Source organism: Oratosquilla oratoria, chromosome 5 (genome assembly GCF_046742065.1).
Source record: "Oratosquilla oratoria isolate Oo_2021 chromosome 5, ASM4674206v1, whole genome shotgun sequence".
Lineage (NCBI taxonomy): Eukaryota > Metazoa > Arthropoda > Malacostraca > Stomatopoda > Squillidae > Oratosquilla > Oratosquilla oratoria.
The window spans coordinates 29,180,823-29,201,582 of NC_134781.1; positions in this window are offsets into that span (position 1 = coordinate 29,180,823).

A 20,760-nucleotide genomic window follows, 5' to 3' on the forward strand; every position below is an offset into this window, starting at 1 on the left:
CACTGGGAAAGGACACTCAGATGACCGTTACTGTGGCCTGGGTGTCCGTCGCGGACGGAGTGACTGCTCATGGGAGGGCTGATTTGTCTCGTAGCTGGGTTGTCTGGTTTGGCGGATTCTGAATGGTTTGAGGCTGGGAAGGATGGTGGGGGCTTCCTGTTGGGTGTTCAGTGTAGGTTGGCTGTATTTAATGTGGAGGGCCTCAAGAAGGGCAAGGCGGCGCTTGTCACTTTCTTGGTCTAAAATGGTGGTATTGTCCACAAGGATGGATCTGGTGATTGGAATGTTATGGGTCTCCTGAAGGTGTCGCTTAGGGCCTCCATTGTTAAGGTGGTATGTCAACCGTCTGGAAAGGCGAGTGGTAGTGAGTCCGATGTAGGAATCTTGGGGCGTACAGTCCCCAAAAGGACACTTAAACTGGTACACCAGACTCACACACTCGATGTCGGATGGGCGTGGGGAGCTGTTATTTTTCATGATAAGGTCTTTAGTCCTCTTGTTCTTATAATAAATGGCAAGTTTAATGCGGTCCATCTCATTGGTGGGGGTCACATTGTCCTTGATGATACGAAGAAGTGCTTTCTCATCCTCCTTATAAGCACTCGACATGTAGGCCCTATAGAACAAGGTAAAGGTATTGCCTTCTTCTACAGGAGTCTGTTGCCCTTCGTACCACTTCCTCATGACGGCCCGCAGTACACGTTGGCAGTCGCTGTTTGAGTGGCCATTGTTGACTAAGAGCTGTGTAGACCGGTCAATTTCTTTCTGGGTGGAGGTCCAACTGGAGCAATGGGTGAGGGCTCTCCTATAGAAGGATGCAATAGTGGAGTCCTTATATTTTTGAGGGCACTCACTCTCTCCATTCAAGCACAATCCAGGATTAGTTGGCTTGGTGTACACTGCTGTGTGGGTGCTCCCGTCGGTTTTCTGGGTGAGGAGCACATCAAGAAAAGGAAGGATGCCTGTTCTATCCTGTATCCTGTTCTACCCATTAGATGGCTTCTATCGGCAACTTGGTTTTTTCTTTACCTCTCCATGCTAGAGAGATCTTTAGAAGACTTGAAACTCTTCATCGGAAACTCATCAGAGCTCAATTTGCTGTTGCATACAATTCAATATGCCTCAAAGAATATAGTGTTACGAAAGCGGCCCCTATTGCATCCTGTCGACATCGTGACATCGGAGATGACGCTTTCGTCGTGATCCTTGGCGCCAAAGGTGGACGCCACCTGGAAGCACGTGACGTCGAGCAGCGACTGTGATTGGTCGAGGCGTGCTTGGCGGGACTGCGTGGGCACGCTATCCCGGGGAGGAGAGAGACGAGCAGGACAGGTGACGGGAGAAGGCGTCGTGGTTCTCGCTCGGATTATTATTGCGTTTGTAAGCTGTAGCGAGGCTTCAAGTAGCCTTTCGAGGGTTGGCAAGTGACCCGAGGTGCCTCCTACAGCCCAGTATTCTTTTGTAGTGGCTCTGTGTAAATAGAGGATATAAGTCTACTTTGCGTTTTCGTCGCCTTGAGAACTCACCACGGGACGAGGTGGCGAGTGTGAGCGGGCGAAGCTCGCTCGAAACATTACCGTCACGTCTCTTAAATGCAACGGACCTATGAATTGAAATCGGGTGACAAACCTCCAGTCTCCTGGGGGGGGGGGGGGTTGTTACAGTGGGGTGAGAAGTGGGATGGGTCCACCAGGTGTTGTGTGGACTATCGGGGCCTTAACGCGGTGACAACCAAGGACTCGTACCCTCTACCGAGGGTGGATGACACTCTTGACGCGCTCGCGGGAGCCCAGTGGTTCTCGACCTTGGACTTGAAGTCTGGTTACCATCAAGTGGAGGTAGCGGAGGAGGACAGAGAGAAGACAGCCTTCTCGTATGGGCAGGGGCTATATCAATTCAAAGTGATGAGTTTTGGCCTAGTGAATGCCCCGGCAACCTTTGAGCGCCTGATGGAGCGTGTGTTGGATGGGCTGCTCTGGAAAAGCGCCCTGGTATATTTAGACGATGTGCTAGTGTATGGGAATTCATTTGAGTGTGCTCTGGAAAGGCTTAAGGTAGTATTGGATAGGTTTAGGGCAGCAAATGTGAAACTCAGCCCGAAGAAGTGCTGCCTTTTTCAGAGGGAGGTGCCTTTTCTGGGGCACATAGTGAGTAGTGAGGGGGTGAAAACAGACCCTGGTAAGGTAGAGTCGGTTAAGGAGTGGCCGGTTCCGCGCAGTGTGACGGAAGTGCGCGGGTTTATTGGTTTGTGTACGTACTACAGGCGGTTCGTCAAGGGGTTCGCACAAATCGCAGTACCACTCCACCACTTGACTCGGAAAGGGGCCTCCTTTCACTGGAGTGAAGAATGTCAACGGGCCTTTGATACATTGAAGGAGGCTCTCGCTAACTCCCCTGTGTTGCCGTACCCGGACCCCACGAGACCGTACGTGTTGGATTGTGACGCAAGTGCTGAGGGAGTAGGGGCTGTCTTGTCTCAGGAGAAAGATGGACAGGAGTGGGTCGTATCCTACTTTAGCAGGAAGTTCTCAGCACCAGAGAGGAATTATTGCGTCACCCGTAAGGAGTTGTTGGCGGTGATTCTGGCGATTGATCACTTCCATCCTTACCTGTACGGGGCCAAGTTCAAGATTAGGACCGACCACGCCGCTCTGAGGTGGCTCAAAAACCTCAGAAATCCGGAGGGGCAGTTGGCTAGGTGGATTGGGAAGCTGGAGCAGCACGACTACCACATCGAGTATCGGCCAGGGAACATGCATAACAATGCTGACAGCCTGAGCCGCCGTCCCTGCGATAGCGACTGTAAGCATTGTAGCCGCCGTGAAACGGAACCTGTGAGCGTGAAGGCTGCTGCTCTTGCTGTTGACACGAAGTGGGGAGAGGACCTCAGGCAGGCCCAGCGAGATGACGCTGATATTGGGCCCATAGTGACACTGAGGGAGGAGGGTGAAGAAAAACCGCCTTGGGAAAGTGTGGCACCGCTAAGCCCGGCAGCGAAGGCGTTGTGGCAACAATGGTCAGTGTTGCGAGTGAGTGAGGGTGTGCTGCAGCGGCAGTGGCACTCGTGTGACGGCAGTATATCCTTCTGGCAAACCATTGTTCCCATTAGTATGAGGGAAGCGTTAGTGCGCGAGGCTCACAGTGGCAGTGCGAGTGGCCACTTCGGTGTGAAGAAAACCCTGGGGCGTTTAATGCAGCGAGTGTACTGGGTGGGCATGCGGAAGGACGTGAGCGAGTGGTGCAAATCTTGCGACGTGTGCTGTGGAAAGATGGGCCCCGGGAGGAGGTCAGCTGCTCCCTTACAAGTGTATCAGGTTGGGGCGCCTATGGAGAGGGTGGCGGTGGATATCCTAGGGCCATTTCCTCAGACGGTCCGAGGTAACCGCTTCGTGTGTGTGGCCATGGATTATTTTACGAAATGGCCGGAGGCATACCCGCTGCCGAACCATGAGGCCGCCACCGTGGCAGGCGTGTTAGTGGACGAGTTTTTCGCCCGGTTTGGAGCTCCGCACGAGCTACACTCCGACCAAGGAAGGGAGTTTGAGTCGGCAGTATTCCGGGAGTGCTGTCAGTTGCTGGGCATCAAGAAGACTCGCACCACGCCCCTGCGGCCGCAGTCGGACGGCATGGTGGAACGCTTCAACCGCACGCTGGGGCAGGAGTTGGCGAAGTGTTGCCAGGAGAGTCAGGAAGAGTGGGACTTAAAAATCCCCCTGCTTCTATGGGCCTACCGTTCAGCTGAACATGAGGAAACCGGGTACACGCCAGCCCGGTTGATGTGCGGGCGGGAGCTGCGGATGCCAGTGGACCTTGTGACTGGCAGGCCGCCGGACGAGGACATGCCCACTTCGGTCACCCAGTACGCAGCGGCCCTCCAGGACCGCCTCCGTGAGGTGCACCATCAGGTGAGATCTAACCTGAAGGTGTCGGGCGAGGCGATGAAGGATCGGTACGACCGTCGAGCTACGTCACCGCCCTTTAACGAGGGGGATCAAGTGTGGTTGCACAACCCTCGGCGTAAGAAGGGGTTGTCTCCCAAGCTCCAGAGCCCCTGGGAGGGGCCATATGTGGTGGAGAAGGTCATCTCGGACGTCACCTTCAGGATCCGCCAGGGGGCAAGGAGGAGAGCATTGGTGGTGCATGCTGATAGGCTGTGGAGGTACCACGGTCCTGGCAACTTCTCCTGGGGGGAGCAAGCTTCTCAATCGAGCAGCGACGAGGAGGACGGGGACCGAAACCTGGGGGACGACGGGCCATGGATGGTGGGAGACGACGCGTCACTGACGGTGGGGGCGGACGGAGACCCGGACCCGAGGAGGACCGCGTCACTGGTGCTGGAGGAGATTGCAGCAGAGGAGCTGTGTCCCTTAGAGGGGGCACTCACAGACGTCGACGCTGGGTTCGTGGTAAGGAGACCCAGGCGGGAACGTCGTCTACCGGTATGGAGTGAAGATTACGTCCTTAGTTAGTTCTGTGATACCAAAAAGTAAATTTTTAGTTTCTCTTTTTTGTGATGTATGTATGTATGGATGAGGGAGTTGGGGAGCGAGGTTGCTCCATCTCTTTACAGGTGGGGGTAGTGTTACGAAAGCGGCCCCTATTGCATCCTGTCGACATCGTGACATCGGAGATGACGCTTTCGTCGTGATCCTTGGCGCCAAAGGTGGACGCCACCTGGAAGCACGTGACGTCGAGCAGCGACTGTGATTGGTCGAGGCGTGCTTGGCGGGACTGCGTGGGCACGCTATCCCGGGGAGGAGAGAGACGAGCAGGACAGGTGACGGGAGAAGGCGTCGTGGTTCTCGCTCGGATTATTATTGCGTTTGTAAGCTGTAGCGAGGCTTCAAGTAGCCTTTCGAGGGTTGGCAAGTGACCCGAGGTGCCTCCTACAGCCCAGTATTCTTTTGTAGTGGCTCTGTGTAAATAGAGGATATAAGTCTACTTTGCGTTTTCGTCGCCTTGAGAACTCACCACGGGACGAGGTGGCGAGTGTGAGCGGGCGAAGCTCGCTCGAAACATTACCGTCACGACTCTTTAATCCACCGTACCTATGAATTGAATTCGGGTGACAAACCTCCCGTCTCCTGGGGGGGGGGTTCTTTACAATATATATATATATATATAGATATATATATATATATATATATATATATATATATATATATATATATATATTTGTGATTGGGATGGTGGCAACGAAGCACGATAACCATCTTGTGATTACTAATCAAAACCATCCAAATTGACGTGGGATTTCCCAATCAACATGGTATAGATTTATTTGAATAATTATTATTCATGTTCGTGGTGCTCGGGATTGGACACGATTTTATGGTGTGCTATACTTTTCGCCCATCCATTCACTAATCAAACGTAGTTGCCTAATTTGATCACTACACGTAGGTCACTACAGTTAGTCTGATTTTCTTTAGAAAGGTGACCGATAATAGCGTTACATCCAAATTTTCCGCGTTTAACTGCGATTCCTAATAAAAGTGATAAACTTAAGATTTCATGAATAGTTCGCAGCTCTTCTTTCATTTATATTGAGAACTGGAAATATAGAGAATGCGTACAACTGAACTAAAATATATTTTGGATAGTGTTGATTTTTTTTTTTTTTTTTTGCATTAGTTTGCCCTTAAAAATCTTCATTTTTCTTTTAAATTTGTGCTGTAAAAGAAAACGTGACCCTTCATCCAGGTGCAAACATGAATGGACTTTTGGATGGGTGAGGAATGAGTATGCTTTGAATCAGTCGCTACCCTTATGAGGGGTAAGAGCCTTTAAGTATGAATGATAGTCGGAGAACAAGGTGATATATCCCAAACCATACATAATTTTTAATCTAGGCACAATAATTGGCGAATAAAGGCACAGGACCCCACTAACACTGATCCTTTCCTGTACATCACACGGTAAATAATTCAGAAAATACGATGTGTAGGATTTTATCAATAATTTGCCTGAATTCAGTGGAAATCCTTTTCCTTCGTTTCCTTCTGCTTCACTCTTTAATCCCCCTTCATTCACACCACACTTCCATCCTAGCTTATTTAACACCGCTGCCCATTAGTAAACCTAATCCTAGTACAGTTCCACTTGGTTTCCCTCATCTCACGTCCAGACACACACCCGACTCGGTGGCGCGGTTGATAGAGTGATGGACTGCCAGCGCGGTAGTGCTCGCAGTGCTTGGTTCGAATCCTGCTCAGGGCCGAAATTATTTCGTTATCACTGCGCTTCGGGTCGTTACTCTGACTCTCGTGGGCGGGGAGTTGGGTGTGGGTGTGTGTGTGTGTGTAAGGTCATAGCATTACTCATAGATCGGTCATACGAGCTCTGAGCTCTCTTCCGGGAGGGAAATAGCTGTTGACCACGAGTCCAACACGTGATCCAAAGACCAAGGTGAATACACACACATACTGGGGGCCCCGACGCTCTCACGTACCAGAGGCATTCCCACCTTTTGACCGTGCGCCGGGGGTCCCAACCACTGATCTAAAAATAACTGGATCACGGATCGGTGTCCTGATTATGAGGTCAGCGGATCCGGGCGGCAGCCATGTTGGTAGTATCAAAACAAACCCACGCCACGAGATTCACTGATAGCAGTGATAGCGTCCCTTACAGTTCTCGGCAGCTTTCGCTCCTATATACTGGTGTGTTTTATATATTTAACGATCATTTTACAATGCCAACTTGTGCTGCATTCAACTGCACCAACCGGAGAAAAGGTGGATGTGAGCAGTCCTTCCACTCGTAAGTAAATTAAGGTTTTATTACCCAAAGCATCCCGATACCCATCAACAAATGATGCGGCCATCAGGAGCCATAAAATGTTGCCCACCATCTGTTTTGTTAGGTGTTGTCATGTTAATGCTATGTATTTATTATCTGTAAGAAATGGATCTAGCAGCAACCCATTTGTCACGAATGTAATCGTGGCAATAACAGGATAAATATTTATCATTTAAAAATATCTTATAAGGCTCAAACGCTGTCCAGAGCTGTGTAGCAGTATAGAACCAGTTGTTCTTCCTGATTACATGTGTAGGCTTTTTCTATATTGTGAAGTGTGAGGAATTAATATTAGATGGGCTGAATTACTATTCGGGGCCCGTTCAAAAATTATGTAACGCTTTTTCTGGTGAAATTCGACACCCCCCACCCCATGTAACATTGCGTAACACTGGGCGTTACACCTCCCTGCGTTACGTAACACTGATTACAACTCGGCACCCCCATCAAGTGTGGGCCAGAGCCGCCAAACACCCCTCCCCCTTGACTTCTCACCGAAACATACTCATTTTTATTTGTCCTGTGTGAAATTGTTTACGATTGCATCAAAGAATAAAACATGGCATGATGTTTTTGGATTTTTTTGCTCTATATTTATTGCTCGATCTATTAAGGATATGCTATTTCAGTGCATAATTTATGACATCAATTAATAAATAAATATAAATAACCATTATTAGCGTTGTGTAGCACTGTTGAAAACACCCCCACACCCTCGTAACGCATCGCATCGACCATGCACCTGTAGTGACGTGATGCATCCTACGACCCGAGTTACGACTACAGGCTCGTCGTAGTGAAGATTTCATTCAGACGCACATGCGCGCATGTGCGTATGTGTACCTTGGTATATGCCGGCCGTTCCCACGATAGGCTTGGTGGACTCTCGGCATCCTACTGTCGGTAATCGACGTAAGAATACTGTTAAAGTGTTCTGTCAAACATATTCTATACATTGCATATAGATTTATGTATGTATATTGTCTTGTGGATCTCTCTTGTCAATCTTACGAATTGATTTACGTAAGATAAGAGAAATTACATATTCTTTTAGTCTTCGGACGCCGGTGAGAAAGATCTGTGCCTACGTGAGGTAAATCGACGTCTAGAGACTCTTAAAGTGATGAATTCTATTCATCGGACGTATTTCGTTCTTTTTTGTGCTTTGACAAACTATTCCATACTTTGCATATAGATTTATGTATGTATATTATTTTGTGGATCTATCTTGTCAATCTTAGGAATTGATTTACGTAAGATTAAGATAAATTGCACATTACCGTTGTATTCGGACGCCGAAACTCCGGCGTGAGAACGTGCATAGCTTACGCGCGCTCTGGAAATAATCATGTGAACCAATATTTTGGCAACTGCGTCCCTAACTTACATTTACGTACGTATAGATATTCATATAAAAACTATTAAGTTTCTGCTTATCTAAGATTGACAAGGTAACTTTATCAAATATTATTTTCTATTCATTGATGTAAAGAATATCCGTGTATGTACTAGGAAGTATTCCTAAACACTCTTGTTAATCGTCGCGTCTAGCGACACTTGGCATCTCTCCGGATCTTACGGAGAAGAGTCTATATATATCATTGCTTGTAACGGTCAAGCTGGACTCTTGCTTATCGGAGCTCCCATGCACTCGTCCACTACGTTGGACTTAGACCTTATAGTCGTAGTTTCATCTCGACTTGTATTTTCTCGAATCATTCTGGTCTCTGCTTAAACCAGAGTCCCATTGCACTAATCTCATATCTTAGTCTAGCTTTGCTAGAACTCGTCCACTTTGTTGGACTTAGACTTTTAGTCGTAGAATTTTCTCGACTTTGTAATTTTTACGTAAATTATTACGTAGGACTTAGTTTCCATTCTGATGGTCGATATTTCTCGACCTTACCACATATTGTCTTTAAGACTATTTTTTTTTTATTGAATGTCGATATTTGATCGACACTTATATATATACGTGTCTTGGCAATATTAGCCTTTTATGTTCTGTGAATTTACGTGTTTCGGACATTGTACTTTTCGCTAGTTTTGGCGACTTCTATTTTTCGATCTTGTTTGTTTCTTTTGAAGGAAATAATCATTCTTAAGCAGAACTCTAGTTTTTGAACCTGGCCCTTCCCCATAGACGTCACACCCGTCACACACTGATCAAAGAAATCTTCGGAACTAGCCTTTCCAAGTTCCTGTAGTTGGCAAGCGTAGTTCGCAAGGGTGTCCCTGCCAGCCAGCGGTCAGCCAATCAGGAACTTGGAAAACTCCTCACGTTCCCGCCAGCCTCCCTTAAAAGGCCGGCGTTTCGCCGAGATGGGCAGAACAGTACCGACCCGCACACACAACAACATCTCGTCCAATCTTCTAGCCATCCCATCGAGCCTCGCCGTCATCATCTGCTACCGCCTCGCTGACGTTAGGCTCTACGTCATAGCAGCTACAACCATAAGCTCCACTAAGCTGTGGCCTTAGTCCGAGCTTCACCTATATTTCTCATGTGACACTTCTAGTGTCGCACCTTGTGGCTAATTACCAAAAGAAAGAGATTAGATATTGTGTGTCGATTTTCATTTGTCCTGCCGTTGTTCGGAACCAAATACTACTACAAAGTGGTGACCCCGGTGAAGGATAACCAGGATTATGGAAAACACACAAGTGAAACTTCCCAGTTTCTCCCGTGATTTGGAGAGCTGGCTAGTTCACACAGATTCCTATTTAGCCACTCAAGGTAACGTGCCGGACCTCCAAGCCTTCGGCGCGTACATCGCCGCTCTACCAACGGACGTCATCTCCCTTGTCCGTAACGTCGTCTTCTCTCCTCCGCAAGAAGGTAAGTGTTCCGCCCTCAAGACTGCCTTACGAAAGCTTTACACCAAGCCCGACGACCAGCTCTACCGAGATATCAAGCATAGTGAACTCGGCGACATCACCCCGTCACAATTATACACCCGTATGGCCGCCCTCAACACCCGGGCAAAGGTGTCTTTGCCCAAGGAACTCCTCCTCTCCATTCACCTCTCCAAGATGCCGGACGCCCTCCACTTACACCTGGAAGCTCTAGCCGGCGATAAGGACGACGAACAATACTGCGAAATAGCAGATAGGTTGTTCCAACGTCATATCTCGGTACAAGTCCGGTCAGCAAGCAGCTTCCACCCCAGTGACAAACCAGTGCAAAGTGTTCAGTGTAGTTACGACCCAGGTGTTAGTGACAATAGTGCTGTGAGTGAAAACATTCCCGTGTCATATAGTGCCAGTGACCAAACTGTGCATCAGCTACGACAGGAAGTGGCCGACATGAAGACTTTGCTCAACCAGTTTTTAGCCGATAAGGGAAGCCATCAACCACCACGTAGGCCCGCTACACGACAGGATACTACTTCCTGCTGGTACCATACCCGCTTCGGAGCCAAGGCGCTCAGATGCACGCAACCATGCAGCTGGTCGCAGGGAAACGCCAAACGCGGGGGTCGGTAACCACCCCTACCCCCGCTAACCATACCTACACCCTCCTCTCAGTGCATGATCGCCATTCTGGCCTATCCTTCCTGGTAGACACAGGTTCAGCCGTCAGCATCATACCCCCGACGGAAGAACCCAACCACGGTACACATTGTCCATCCTACGACCTGCTTGCAGCCAACGGTACGCCCATCGCAACGTACGGCAGCCACCACAGCGTCCTGGAACTCCACGATGTCAAGTTCCCTTGGACATTCGTCATAGCAGCGGTAAAGCAACCCATTCTTGGCTACGACTTCCTCCAGCACTACAATATGGTAGTTAGCGCCAAGGATAACTGCTTGTACCACGGCACAACAAGCATACCAGGAACCACCACTAACGCAACTTCCCACCAGATATCGTCACTCCAGCCCGATGGCGATTATGCACGCATCCTGCAGGAGTTTTCCCAGCTAACATCGCCAGACAAGACCAACACCACCACCACCCCTCACAACATCATGCACCACATCCAGACATCTGGACCGCCAGTATACAGCAAGCCTCGACGACTTTCTCCAGAAAAGTTGGCCGCTGCCAAACAGGAGTTCCAAGAACTCCTAGATCAGGACATCATCCAACCATCGGAGAATGCTTGGGCATCACCACTCAATGGCGGACTTGCGGTGACTACCGTCAACTTAACCGCATCACGAAGCCCGACCGCTACCCCATCCCTCACGCTCAGGACTTCCACTTCAAGCTTCACGGGAAACAGGTCTTCTCTAAGATCGACCTGGTCAGGGCGTTTCATCAAATCCCTGTAGCGCCGGAAGACGTCCAGAAGACAGCCATAGCCACTCCGTTCGGCCTCCTCGAATGGAAGATGATGGCCTTTGGCCTCCGGAATGCCGCCCAGACGTTCCAGAGGTTCATAGACCATGCCCTGAGAGACTTCGACTTCATCACCGTTTACATCGACGACATCCTCGTAGCCTCCGATACTCACGACCAGCACCGCCAACACCTCCGCCTCCTCTTCCGCCGCCTCCAAGATTATGGCCTCCGGGTACACCCGTCCAAGTGTCTCCTCGGAGTTTCATCTCTCGACTTCCTCGGACACCGTATCTCAACGGCAGGCCTGTATCCTCTCCCTAAAAAAATCGACACCATAAAAGACTTCCCACAGCCAACATCCATCAAAATGCTACGACTATTCCTAGGAATCGTCAATTATTACCATAGATTCGTCCCCGACGCAGCTGCAAAACTCGCTCCCTTGAACGACCTCACCAAGAACCATTCCAAGCGGTCGGTCAAACCTGTGAAGTGGTCTTCCGAAGCGACCCAAGCATTCGGGCAAGTCAAGGCGGCAATCGCTGAGGCCGCCCGCTTGTCCTACCCGGTAGCTCACGCCCCCACATTCCTTACCACCGATGCCTCCTCCTCAGCAATTGGCGCCGTCCTCCAACAAAAGATCAACGGCCAGCTCCAGCCTATCGCCTTTTTCTCCAAACGTCTGGACCCTCCTCAAATTCTCTACAGCGCCTTTGACAGGGAACTGCTAGCCATAGTCTCGGCCGTCAAGCACTTCCTTTACTTCCTTGAAGGCCGGCCTTTCGTCATCCTTACAGACCACAAGCCACTCACCCATGCCCTAGACAGGGTCTCTGACCATCACTCCCCAAGAGTCTCCCGGCAGCTGTCATTCCTCTACCAATTTGATACTCGAATTGAGTACATCAAGGGAGAGGATAACCAGGTGGCCGACGCCTTATCTAGAATCACCTCCAGCATCCTCCCTGACCACAACGTAGACTACTAACGCATCGCCGAATATAAGAATAACGACAGTGAAACTCCGCCTCCTACGTATGCACGACACCTTATCCTTACAGCTAAGACAGCTTCCTAACAACCCCGTACTATTGTGGTGTGACGTCTCCACAGGCAAACCCCGCCCGTACGTCCCCGCCTGGCACCGTAAGAACGTTTTCTCCTCCTTCCATGACCACAGTCATCCGGGCATCAGCGCGACACAACGCCTCATCACGGATCGAGTCGTCTGGCCAGGCATCAACAAGGATGTCAGACAATGGACCCGGACCTGCCTCCCCTGCCAGACGGCCAAGGTTACGCGCCACGTCCACGTACCACTCCAGCGTTTTCCTACACCCACGGCACGTTTCCAGTCAGTCAATGTGGACATTGTGGGCCCCCTTCCGCCTTCTCGTGGCATGCGTTACCTCCTTACGTGTATCGACAGGTACACCAGGTGGCCAGAAGCGATCCCCCTTCCGGATATATCCGCCGAGACGACCACCCATGCTTTCCTCTCCGGTTGGGTATCCAGATTCGGCGCACCTCACATCATTGTCATCGATAGGGGCCCTCAGTTCGAATCTGACCTATGGTCCAGCCTCCTCAGGTTCCTTGGCACCAAACGCAACCGGACTACCGCTTACCACCCCCAAGCCAATGGACTCGTGGAACGGTTCCACCGCCAACTGAAGGAGTCGCTTAAGGCACAACCTTCATGCGACTGGGTCGACGCCCTTCCCCTGGTGCTTCTCACGATCCGCGTCACACCAAAGGTCGACAACGACATTTCCCCATCTCAGCTACTTTACGCTGAGAACCTTCGCCTCCCTGAGGAAATTGCCACGCCTGCCGTCGGCGATCCTGACCGTCACGCCCTCCTCCAATTTATCAAGGAGACATTCGCCAACACCCGTCCAACCCCCACTCGCCCACCACAACCTCAACCGGAGCACCTTCCCCCGGCCCTGTCTACAAGTGACTACGTCTTACTCAGGCGAGACTCCAAACGAACTCCTCTTCAACGCCCATACGATGGCCCCTTCCGAGTCCTCACCAGATCAACAAAACACTTCGTGATCAACCGAGATGCCAAACCGGATCGCGTCTCCATCGACAGGCTCAAGCCGCCCCACCTCCCCACCACTCCCCCTGCCAAACCTCCAGGGCCACTACAATACCTCTTACAACATGGTCCTAACCCCATCCTCGCCACCGAACCAAGTCATTCCCCATCCCCCGAAAAAATCTACCCTCCAAACCAATACTCCCCTCCTGCCCCTAACTCCCCACCACCACAGCACCTGCAGCAACCCCCCTAAAATCACAGAGATCACGCGTACGCTACGGCGAACCCTTATCCTTCTCCTATCCCACAACCACACCCTTCTACAACTGTTCCCGGCAGCCCCCAAGATCCTCCCCAGCCCACGCCCCCGCTCGACCATGCAATGCAACAATTCTCACCCAACCTTATGTCTCCTCCATACTCAACCGACCTCCCATCACCAGGCCTCCGACCTCGACAACACCACCCTGCACTCGAGCCCCCCTCCATCAAGGCCCTCCTCGCCAGACATGCCCCTGACGGCATGACCACTCGTTCGGGGCGATTGATCCGAAGGCCAGACCGGTTCAAGTACGTCGCGCGCGTCGCTCCCTATCCTCCTCGACGCCCGCTTTCGAATAGCGGGGGGAGTGGTGTAGTGACGTGATACATCTTACGACCCGTCACACACTGATCAAAGAAATCTTCGGAACTAGCCTTTCCAAGTTCCTGTAGTTGGCAAGCGTAGTTCGCAAGGGTGTCCCTGCCAGCCAGCGGTCAGCCAATCAGGAACTTTGAAAGCTCCTCACGTTCCCGCCAGCCTCCCTTAAAAGGCCGGCGTTTCGCAGAGATGGGCAGAACAGTACCGACCCACACACACAACATCATCTCGTCCAATCTTCTAGCCGTCCCATCGAGCCTCGCCGTCATCATCTGCTACCGCCTCGCTGACGTTAGGCTCTACGTCATAGCAGCTACAACCATAAGCTCCACTAAGCTGTGGCCTTAGTCCGAGCTTCATCTATATTTCTCATGTGACACTTCTAGTGTCGCACCTTGTGGCTAATTACCAAAAGAAAGAGATTAGATATTTTGTGTTGATTTTCATTTGTCCTGCCGTTGTTCCGAACCAAAACTACTACCCCCCCCCGAGCGTTACATACTCTTTGAGTGACCTGTCTGATGCCCCTGATTTTGACCCATTGTCCCCATACAAGGAAGCTGCAGTTGGTTACATAGCAGGTTATGTAGTTAGGATGGTGGAGAGACGTGTGCGATGCCCTACCTGCATCGGTGCCTTGCGCACATCTCCTGATGATGATACTGATCAGCAGAAGTACGGTCTAGTGTCTCGCAAAGACCACAGAGGACTGGTGCGAGCTGCTGACAGTGTTATCAGAGTTTGCGAGGTAACTGAAAAATGTTTCCAACGCATTCTCAAGGTCAACAAGGGAGAGCCCCCAAAAGCAGCAAATGTACCTGCCACCATAGCAGTCACACTCCGGAGTCACCTTGCAGCCGTCCCCTTATTTTCCTCTCTCAGCGACCACATGTTCGACACAACCCCGGATTCTAACCACATCGTCAATTTGATCAAGTGTATCGTCACGTGCTTCTGCAAAATCAGGCTCCATCATATCTCCAAATTGTATTCTCAAAAAGTAACCGGTGTCAAAGTGAGGAAGCAGTTATCAAAACTTGTTTTATTCAAGCACCAATAACGATAAGCAGTACAGTAATCAAATATTATAGGGATATTTAATACGTTAAATGCTAGTATAGATCTATTATTATCCCTATAATATTTTGACTATATATTATCATCCCATTTGTTGTCTGTGTAACATTCCCTTGAAGATCATATAATATATACTGGAATTATAATTTGTCAATGCCAACTTTTACGTATACATGCACAAATTTATGTATATAAATGGTTATTTCTGCTAGAGGTAATAACTATCAATATATTGTTTTATTGTGATGATGCTATTTTGATATACACCTTGTATGCCATGTGGAGGGCCCAACAGCGACGAATTGTGTGGCCATTATATACCCAATCATGCTTGGATCACAGTGATGATTTTGAGACGATCTTCTCATCAATTAAATTAGGAGCTGTCAGGTGGCCAGTAGCCATGGCGACAAAAGACTGCTGTTGCGCTAAAGACGTCCATGCTGAACTGCTGTCATGTATTCTTGTGACTTATGGTCTTGTAGAGACTACAAAAATTAAGGGTACCATGTACTATTATGTTTCAACTCATAAGAATTTATCCATCTACCGGTCTCAACTACTGTTACGGAAGAGTATGATTTTTCATGACCAAACATAGCGGGTATGTGTCTTCGTTTCTATTTAATGAATATGAACTACTAGTACTATTGTAACTGATGTATGTACATTCTTTTTACTGAACGATTTCCGTGTCAAAGTTTCTGTTTCAGGATCGATGTGAAATATATTGTTTCAAAAGCACCGATGCATATCCATATCACTATCGTCCAATATTTAAGGCACCTGTAATGTGCTGTACGCGATACAATAGCAATATTCACAATAAATACTAATGTAGGTTTTGTTCTGTAAAGATTCACTGGAGGTTTCTTGGAATATTGTGGATACGTGTATGTTTAGTGACAGGTGAAATTTGTTTGTTGAAATACATGTGTAGTTAGTTGTGCAAATAAAGTAATTGTAATCCAGTAATTAACTGTGTGCATTTCAATGACCAGATGACTAGATTTCGAAAAACGCCGAAGATGACTGCAAGGTCTAAATCCTTAGATCTTGGATGACTGCTTGTCAAGATTCGAGAGATTGAGATTATAACATGTTGTCACACTCACACACACACGTGAAGGCCTAATTTATGCTCTGCACAAAATAATGTACATAGGATACAACCACTGATCTATATTGTTATGCAGATCAGTGGATACAAGTTAAAACATCTACATGTTCTCTTGTTTATGTCAGTTTTAGCGTACTTGTTCGATTACTTTTATGGTCAAATACCGGTACATGTAGACATGTACTGTTTCATAAACCACACAGGAAAACTTATTTACAGATCGCATCACTATCACGCAGCCCATACCAGCCACATAGGCCACGAGAGTAACACGACAGCTCCCGTGACCGCCGGAGCGGTTCACACGTGCTAATGTTTTGATACTACCAATATGGCGGCCATGTCCCGCCTGTCCGCCTCACTCCTGGGGCAGCCCACGGCCCGTATACTCAATCCAGGTGTTATGCAGATCAGTGGTCCCAACTGCGCACCCCCCGTCTGTACCACATTTACATTCACACCACAATAAGTACAAGAGTCAATGGCCTATTTCTTCCTAGAAACCTTAGTATGGTTTCTAAGAAATTAAACTTTATGCAGTAGTCATTATTAATAACAATCCACATAGATACACGTACCAAGAGCTTTTTCCCCCCTTACAGAGGGGGTAGACAAAGTCAAAAAGCATAATTCCACTTCCACCCAATTCATCCACACATACTTCACCCCTCCCTTCCTCTTATCTTGGCTCCTCCTGGAAGATGGATTCATCCCTGCATCTTGCCCATTGCCTTGGGTCAGAAGCAATGCAGAAACACACAGCAAGGCCACTTCATTTAATCAGCAACCCCCTCATGTAGAAACATTAAAGATGGAGAAATCCCTTTGGAATGCATCAGAATATCATTCACATGTAAACCACTCCTTAACCCCTCATCCCCCGCCCACTCCCTTCTATGCATTACATAATCGTCCATGTACAACAATTCTCCACTCACCCCTATCTTCTGCCTTCTCCCTTCTTCAACAGACATCCCCTCTTTCTCAATGCCCCTTTCACCCCATCCATCCATCTCATCTTTGGTCACCCCCCATGTTCACTCCATCCACCTGTCTTCCACACAATCTTTCGTCATTCTTTCCATGTGTCCAAACCATCTCAATACTCTCATCAGCCCCATCTTCCAACTCCTTTTTCACCCCCTACTCTCATCATTTCTCACTCTACCAGCCTTGTAACCACACCATATTTCTCAGACATTTCATCTCACATTTAAACTCTTCCTCTCTTATGTTCCATGTTTCTGCCCCATACAATATTGTCAGCACAATCAACCCTTCATGCAATCTCTATTTAGCATATATTCCCAAATGTTTCTCATTACACTTCCTATGGTTTTTATGCCTTTTTCTTTTTGGCTACCTCTCTTGAAAGGGGGAAAAACAATTACTTGCCTCTCTCAATCTATAATCTACCTCTACCTCCACTACACCCTTTCCCACCACATGCAACCCCAAGTATATACAGCTATTCACCTCCTCCAGCCTCTCTCCTTTATTAATCATTTCCAAATTGCTACCATCCTCTCTTGTACATCTCATCTTTTAGCCACATTTACCTTCAACATTCTTCTCTCTCACACCTTCCTAAACTCCATCACAACTTAATCACTCCTTTGATTCTGCTACAAGCAGTGTTGTTAGCTAACAACTGGCTTATCTCCTTTTTTTTTACCTCAACCCACTCATTCTCTCCATTTCTAATTCTAACAGACATATACAGGGTGTTCAGGATAAATTTGACACTTACAGAAAAGAAAAATTGTCATATCTTGGCCAAAAATTTATGCATTCTCAAAATTCAAATTCTATCTCTTAGAGGATCTCTCGCCAAATACAGCTCACTCAAAGAAGCCACCCTAAGCCTCCACCACGGCCTCCAGGCGGGACCTGAACCTGCAGCACTCTGCCTTCACGGTATCCTTCAAGAGACACCTGAACACCAGTTTGATCATGGCAATCAGCTCATCTTTGGTGTTGTAGGTGATATAATTGATGTCTTTTTCAACTGTGCCCCACATATAGTCCATGGGGTTGTAATCAGGCAAGTTGAGGGGCCAGATGTTGAGACTTGAGAAGCCGTAGAAGTTCTCAGACAGGCACTTCTGGGTTTTCCCAGAGGTGTGACACAGAGTCCTGCTGCCACATGTATGGTCTTCCCACAGCCACCCTCTCCATTCAGCACTTGACATCAGTGGACAGCAACTCAATATAGCCATCTGAAGTTAGTGTGAGTCCCTCTTCAAAGACCATCACAGTTTGAGGGAACTTGGTCTTCATGAAGTGCGGGACTTTGTGCAGACTGTAGGCTAGCCACCTGTTGTTCTGCACATTGTAACAACAGGTCCTGGCAGAAGTTCTTCTTGTCTGAGAAGAACCAGAGCATCCCCAGCTCAACTGGGTGTTTGACCTTGTTGAGGAGTTTCTTGGCTTTCATTTGGCAGCTCTTAGGCCTTGGCAGTGAGTAGTTGACCCTTGCACCCCTTGTATGAGGATTAGTGAATATCCTCATTCAGTGCTTTCTTCATAGTTGCCACTCTGATGCCCATCTCTCTTGCCTAGGTCTGTATTGCCTTGCCTGGATCTTGCTGCACCTTTTTTGCAGCTTCTTGATGAATTTTAGTTGTGTGGACAGTCAGAATGCCTGGTATGACCCTTCCTGCTAGCCACTGCTTCCACATTTCCGTCGCAATTCTCCAGCTCACATCTCATGGTCTTCAAGGAACACTGAGCTCTAGTTAAGTTTTCCGAATTTTCTAATCTGGCACGAATCATGATGATGCAGGTCACTCTTCTAATATTCCAGTGCTTTCCAGTTGTCCATGCCCTCTAGCTCTCACACCTGCTAATAGTACACAGAATCAACTATCCGTTGCACTTTACTGCTATTAAATCCTTTAAATATTTCTGAAACGACAGGATAAAAAAAAAAAAAAAAAAAAAAAATAATAATAATAATAATAATAATAATAATAATAATAATAAAATAAAAATAAATACAAATCAAATTTATCGTGACCACTGTATATAGGCCAAAAGGCCTCTCGCCCCTTGGATGGGAGGTGGCCTAAAGATAACTTATCATATTTTGGAATATATCTAACAAACTGCTGCCGACATCTGGAAGCATGGTAAAATAATCACCATTCCAAAACCGAACAAAGACCCAACAATCCCAACATCGCACCGCCCAATCACACTTCTCTGCACCCCCTCTAAAGTCATTGAACGCCTAATACTTAAACTTGTCACACCATATATTCCCCTTGCTGACTCACAACACGGTTTTAGGCCACTACACTCCACAAACACTCTTCTGACAAACCTCACACAAAGAATTTTAGATGGCATCAATTCAGATAGGCCCCACCACAGAACACTTCTTATAACATTGGACATTAGTAAAGCTTTTGATGCTATCCCCCGCCACAACCTAACAAATAAAATATATAACACAGACATGCACAATAACACCAAAAGATGGCTGGCCAATTATCTGGCAGGCAGGAATGCTCATGTGTCATATAATGGCCAATCATCGCACATCAGAAACATTAAGAACGGAGTACCACAGGGCTCGGTTCTATCCCCCACATTATTTAATCTATACATGCATGACTTACCCACGCCAGACACCTCAGAAATACAAATCTCTTCCTACGCAGACGACATAACAATCACATGCACACATCGTAACACAGACAAAGCTGCAGAAATAATCCAGCCTTACCTTGACACACTCAACACATGGTTCATCACAAACAGACTCAAAATAGCTCCAACCAAATCTACAGCAACACTTCTCACCAACTGGACAAAAGAACACAAATACATACCTCATCTCTACATCAACAACACTCTAATACCACACACAAACACACCGAAAATTCTTGGTGTAACATACGATACATCCATGTCTTTCAAACAACACCTCACAAACATAAAAAACAAATGCACACCTAGACTTAACGCACTTAAGTCAATCACTGGAACAACATTTGGACAAAACAAAGAAACTAATATAACAATATACAAACAATGCATACGCTCAGTGATGAATTATGCGAGTCCTGCATGGGCTCCTAATCTCAGTGAGACACACCACAACACCCTTCAAATCATACAAAACAAAGCCCTAAAAACAATTACAGGCTGCACAAATACATCACCTACAGACCATTTACACCATGAAACAAAAGTCCTCAAAGTCAAGGACCACCTCGACATGAGAGGCACACAAACACTTGCTGCAGCCACCACAAACACATCACACCCGCTACACTACATAGCAGAACACCCACACACACCAAGAAACATTAAAACAACACCCAAAGACCTTTATTACACACAGATACTCTCTTCTCTTCCTCCACAACCACCAAATACCAGCCTCCGGAAACATATTCATAATCATATCACTCACCGCTCCATTAACACACTGAAAGACAACACTCTGCTGCATGCCAGACCCCCTGATATCCACCCTTCTGAATCCTCTCTCCCACGTAAGGACAGAGTCCACTTGGCCAGACTGCGATGCGGTCACCACCCAGCACTTCTAAGCTACCAGAAGAGGCTGGACGACCGTGTTGTGAACAGCTGCCCAGGATGTAACACTTCACCCCATACCATACAACACATAATGGAAGACTGCATTATACACAATCATGCACGCAAACAACACAACATACACTCTATAAAGGATTTGTGGGAAAACCCAGTTTCGGCTGTGGCCTTCCTTGGGGAGACGGGACTGCTCGGACAGACAGTCTAGGGAACGAC